We start from the raw sequence: 6,401 nt of genomic DNA, 5'->3' as shown, positions 1-6,401 counted from the left end.
GTATTTTTAATTAATTTCTGTGTTAATGGATGTTAGTTCAAGTGGAAGAAAAATGAAACCAAACCAAAACCTAAGTAGCTCAGCTATGCCATTTTTCTGTTTTGGCTTAAAAAACTTAAGTTTTATGAAATACCAGTGATAGAAATTTTCTTCTTGGCTGTCAATATGTCATAATCTCATTTTTCTTCTCATTTTGATAAGAAATTTGCAGTCTAAATATTTCATCTGAGTGACCTATTATGGAGTGACTACATCAGTGGACAAGGAAAAAGCTACGGATGTCACCTATCTAGACTTCTATAAGGCCTTTGACATAGTCCCCCACAACATCCTTCTCTCCAAACTGGAGAGATATGGATTTGATGGATGGACTGTTCAGTGGATGAGGAATTGGTTGGATGGTCGCATCCAGAGGGTAGTGGTCAGTGGCTTGATATCCAGATGGAGATCAGTGATGAGTGGTGTCCCACAGGGGTCCGTATTGGGACCGGTACTGTTTAATACCTTCATCAATGACATAGACAGTGGGATCGAGTGCACCCTCAGCAACTTTGCAGATGACACAAGCTGAGTGGTGCGGTCGACACACCAGGGGGACAGGATGCCATCCAGAGGGACCTGGACAAGCTTGAGAAATGGGCCCGTGTGAACCTCATGAGGTTCAACAAGGCCAAGTGCAGGGTCTTGCACCTGGGTCGGGGCAACCCCCGGTATCGATACAGGCTGGGGGATGAAGGGATTGAGAGCAGCCCTGCCGAGAAGGACTTGGGGGTACTGGTGGATGAAAAGCTGGACATGAGCCAGCAATGTGCACTTGCAGCCCAGAAGGCCAACCGTATCCTGGGCTGCATCAAAAGAAGCGTGGCCAGCCGGTCAAGGGAGGTGATTCTGCCCCTCTACTCTGCCTTGGTGAGACCCTACCTGGAGTCTCTGCTCTGGAGCCCTCAGCACAGGAAAGACACGGACCTGTTGGAGCGGGTCCAGAGGAGGGTCACAAAAATGATGAGGGGGATGGAACACCTCTCCTATGAAGAAAGGCTGAGAGAGTTGGGGTTGTTCAGCCTAGAGAAGAGAAGGCTTCGGGAAGACCTTATTGCAGCCTATCAGTACTTAGTACTTAGTAAGAGGGCTTATAAGAAATATGGTGGCAAACTTTTTAGCAGGGCCTGTTGTGACAGGACAAGGGGGAATGGCTTTAAACTAAAGGGGGGTAGATTTAGACTAGATAGAAGGAAGAAATGTTTTACACTGCGGGTGGTGAAACACTGGCACAGGTTTTCCAGAGAGGTGGTGGATGCCCCATCCCTGGAAACATTCCAGGTCAGGCTGGACGGGGCTCTGAGCAACCTGATCTAGTTGAAGGCGTCCCTGCCCACGGCAGGGGGGTTGGACTAGATGACCTTTAGAGGTCCCTTCCAACCCAAACTATTCTATGATATAAAGTAGTCTCAATTTCATTTCCAGTTAGATCCTCCTCTGTCCCTTGCTTTCTCCTCCCAGTGTCCTGGATGTGTGACTCAAGCCACAGAAATTCATATCCCATTCCCACAAGTGATCAGGGCGATAGGCTTTAGGAATTATTCATGTACTTTTTCCCACTCAACTGCAATTTTAATAAGAAGGCTGAATCTTCAGATGTGGAGTTTCAAAAATGGGTAGTAACTGTTCTTATTTTCCTTTTTCAAGTGAATCAGCAGATGCGGCCTGAGGAAAATTGCTCCTCTCTTCCCAACAGAAATGATGCCAAACCGGAGGCAGCAACAGGCATCGTCCTAACAGGCTCCTCACCGGGGAGATTATTTCCGTAGGACGTTGTTTGCCCTAATGCAATTTCCCCAGGTGAAAGTGTTAGATGTGGAAACAGAAATCCAGGGGGCGTTACTCAGTAAGGATTTTTCTCTGATGACCTCAATTAACGTGTAGAACAATGAACCGCCACCCTCAGCCCACCCCCGCAACCAGAAGACAGACGCACAGCAAAGCTCGGCCTAGTCCCCATTCAGACAGTCAGCACTGCAGAAAGCACCCGTGATGAACACGGACCAAGAAAGATTCAGTGATTCAAAGCATTTCAATTTATACTGAGGACATCTGTCCAAACAAACAGAAAATGCTTTCTTTTCTTTTTTTTTTTCCCCCAAACATAATACTAGCTTTCTTTTTTTAATTCTCTTTCATCTCCCAAAGTAGCTAAGGAACTTACTTTTCATATTATTTTTAAGTATTGTACTTAAATATACAGCTATATGTAATTAACAGAAGGAATTACTTGCATACTCAAGTGACAGCTCCCAGATTAGCACCATATTTGGACACAAATGTAAACACATAAAAGTCCCAATCTATTTTCCTCGCTGTCAGCTCTCTCTTTAAAATTAGGATGCCTATTTTTCTCCAGCTCTTTTTTTTGTTGTTGGACTTTCTGATATCTGTACCATATCTCTGGCAAGCAAGGACCCATTTATGTTAGCTTTCACCATGGGAGCAACAATCCCTGCAGCTGAAGACTGAAATTTGGATTGTAGCAAATGGAAGTTCTTCAAAACTCCTGTCTTTCGTCTTGCCTCAGGTTTGACTAAGCGAGAGTCTGCAGAGGCAGAGAGCAGCACACGCTTGCTTTGTCTGTGCAGCTGGAGTATGGACTTTTTCTTTTTCTCTGTTCCACAGGCAGGAAGGTGGCAGTCACTAGAAGTCCATGTGGTGCGAATAAAAGGCAATGCAAAGAAAGGAATAATATTACATGTTTATGTTGTTAGTACAGTACTGGAAGACAGTTGTGGAGACAAGCACTGTGAGCTTCCTGTAAAAGGCTGAAAATGACTTCTTTTTTCTCTCCATGTGAGAAATGAACACAAAGGACAACAAATGCCAGTGACAGAAATAAGAAAAAACTCCAAACAATTTCAGTAGCAAGCAGCTGATAAAATATCAGTGCACTCCCTGTTCTTGCTGGCACAGTGGCCAGAAAGAGCCTAGAAAGGTATGATGGAGCTGCTTCAAGAGGCCCCAACACGCTGCTGCAAGACATAACATTTCCAGATAAAGATGGGTACGATAGCTCTCATGTGCAAGAAAGGCCAAAACAGAAGCCTATCCTTTGCTAGCTGGAAGGAAGTTCAAATGATATCAAAATATACGGCAATCTATATTAGCTAGAGAACCAAGTCTTGGTATTTTAACCATAGTAAGATGGGGTGTTTCAATTGCTTAAGCAACAGAATAGGCTTTTTTATTTGTTAAACTAATCTGATATTAATATTTCTGGTGGGGGAACACGTAGATTTTAAGAAAGAAGCCAAAAAAACTCCCCCCAAAACAGAGGGTCATCAAGTCATGCTTATGGTGGGTGAGAGTAAAGATATTATTTCCATGAGGCTGAAATGTAGAAGTTGTTGAGCTGATGGAAGTGGAGGAGTCGCTCCTCTAACAATATCAGACGTGAGCAATTAACTTGAAGTGGCAGGTGGAGTGGTTGCGTACTTAAAAGCACACAAAGCTTGGATGTACAGTTGTCACAATTGACCTTATTCTCCTAACTTACAGAAGCAAAACTTGCAGGAAATGAGCATGCACACAGACATCATCATCATCACACCATGACTTTCAAGCTCTAGTTATGGATGTCTGTGAATTCATGGGATTATTTTTAAGGAGCCTGAAAAGAGCTACTTAACAGAAAGTATATTGCCGGTAGCTTAAACCCACTGTACAAAAGTGTGCACTTTTACTGCAATATTAAATCAAATTAAAAATGCAAGAGAAAGCGTGCATTAGAAATAACAGCAAGCTGTCAAATTGCACAGTAATAACTCAGTGCAGCCCTCTGGATCAGACCCTAGAACTCTGTGGGCACCCTCTTAATTAAAAACATGCACCGCAACCGAGAAAAAACAGTGAAAGACTTTCCTCGGTAAAAAAAAAAAAATGAAACGGGCATGTGAATTCATCGTCCCCAAAATCTTTCTGGCTCTTCAGGGCGTTCATGAAAAGACAGAGCCCTCTACTGGCCTCTGCTCCCCCAGCCCCCGCCAAGTCCTTTAGTATTAGAGATCCAAGTGTCAGTGCTAAAAGCTATTCCGGCAGACGTAGTTTTCTTGGTGTAAATCTATTAGGATGGAGTGCTATTTAGGTTTCAAAAGCCATTGTAACACCTGCATAAAACTGTTCCTGTAAGAGAAGATTAGGATCTTATCAGAACAGCAAGCAGATCTGTGTCAGTTCAGTCCTGTACAAAACATTACATAAAAGAGATACTTTTCTTTTACTAAAATAACTGAAAGTCTTTGCTGTTGATACAAATATTTCCAAAAGATTCAGGTACTAAGATTTCAGAAAATTATGGGAAGCAGGTTAAAACACTTGCCTTTCCCCTAGTACAGAATTCATATGTATTTGATCCCCTTTATTTATTTTAGTTGAACACTATTCCCTTGCAGAAATACAGTGTGCACTGTGTTATTTGCTCTCTGCAAATACAGTCACCAGACCCACCCAGCCTGGGTGGAGTTCAGATGAGAGGAGTGCAAACTTGATGCATTCTTAACTCTACAATAAGTATATCCCTTTGGAAGAAAAACGTGGTGGTTTAAAATGTAAAAGCCAAATCTGTGTAGTTTCACATCAGTCCATTGCCCTAACAGAATTCCTACAGATTAGCACAATGCTTGTTGTGCTTTTCATTTAGATCGTACCCCTTAATTTGGAAGAATTCCTGTAATTTGGAGCCATTTTACTTTAGATGCATGACAAGTAAAGGGTCACCAAGTCCAGGCCCACAGCAGAGGTGATGGGCACCCACTCCAGTTCGTCTGTCCCGAGTGCAAAGCACTCCCACAGCCCCTTCCCAGCTGCCTGACTCTGCTTTCACCTCTTCTGTACCCACCCGTGGCACCAGGTCAAACTTCCATCCTCTGGAGTGGGAGTTCAGCCCTTTCCCTGGGGATGAGAAATTCTCCTCTTCGGCTGACGGAGACTCCTAGAATGCCTTTAAGCAACCGAGTTAGGGTCCAGACAAAGATAAAACAGTGCTGTGCAGTGTTATTCTGAAAAACAGAGTTTAATTATTGTAGCACTACAAGTGAACTGATTGACGTTCAGAGTTGGAGACCATGGCTGAAAAGCCCTCAGACATTAGACTAGTGCGCAGGATTTCTGTGTGCCAACAGACGAGAAGAAGTCTACTCAGGACAGTCTTACTGTTGTGCAAAGAAAGAAATGTGCAAATGGCTCTTAGGCATGCATGACTTGGACTGAACTTACGGTATTTTTAATGATTTTAACTTGCATTTATGAATAGCATATGGACAACATGGCCACCTGAAAGAAGAAAATGAAAACAAGAAGGTGTAGAACACTATATATGTGAGGAGCTGATCCAACAGACAAAAGGGAGGCATAAATTGCGTTTATGTTGTTAAGGAGCAGGATGCCACTGCGGGCTGTTTAGGTTTTGTACACAGTGTTACGCTTGTTACCTATCATACTGCTTTGAATAAGGAAACCTGCAAAAACACCGCCCCTGGGGCAGGTTCTATGGCTCAGGCAAAACTGAGCCCTGGCCAGAGGGGAGGCCGGAGGCTGCCACTGGGACCAGTGTGGGTGGCCAGTGGGTGCCTTCTCCAGGTCCAAGCACAGCTCGAGTCTTTGGTGTGATACCAGTGTGACACGGCAGCACTCAGAGCCTGGAAGAAGCATTGCTAGCAACCCAGCTCTTATGCCATACTGCAGTGATAGCTCAAGTGGGAGAAATGCAAGCTTGAGAGCCTCACGTAAATGGCTGACAGCATAGAGCAGACATTAGCCTACAACTCAATCCTTCAGGCCTCCCAAAGGATACAATCGTTTTTAACAAGCCAGCTACCAACTGTTAATGTACTTAGACAACAAAATTGCAGAAGTTGAGTAAGTGTCACCATACTTGTGCTTTTGCCCTTCGCGTGCCTTAACACAACCCACAGTAAAGTGCAATTTTGATGTTTTCCTGACCAGTATACTTGAGAAGACAGTATTTTCAGTGCAGCAAAGTTCCCAAACTGGCCGTAGGAATCAGCTAGTCCAGCAATTAGTCACATGAAACAGCAACTAGACACACACTATGCTTTCCTCAGACAAGCCTGCCACTTGGGCTGTCCAGGTTGCTGCAGTGTCATCAAAGGCAGTTGGAAAAATATCAATGTCACTGATAAATGCAAATATCCATCCCCCCCCGCAAGACATGAAGAATCCCTGCTCCTCTGGGTTGTTCTTTCCCCAAAATGCTCTTCAGAGCACCGCAACAGACACTTCTCTCTCCAAATTACTGCCAAATACTCCACACAGATTATCTGGTTAGATCACATACCATCAACAACGGTTTTCAAAACATCCACATACAGCTCCTGTGGCATATATTGCCTATGTCC

This window comes from Aptenodytes patagonicus, chromosome 2, assembly GCF_965638725.1.
Source record: "Aptenodytes patagonicus chromosome 2, bAptPat1.pri.cur, whole genome shotgun sequence".
Lineage (NCBI taxonomy): Eukaryota > Metazoa > Chordata > Aves > Sphenisciformes > Spheniscidae > Aptenodytes > Aptenodytes patagonicus.
This window is presented reverse-complemented; position numbering follows the sequence as displayed.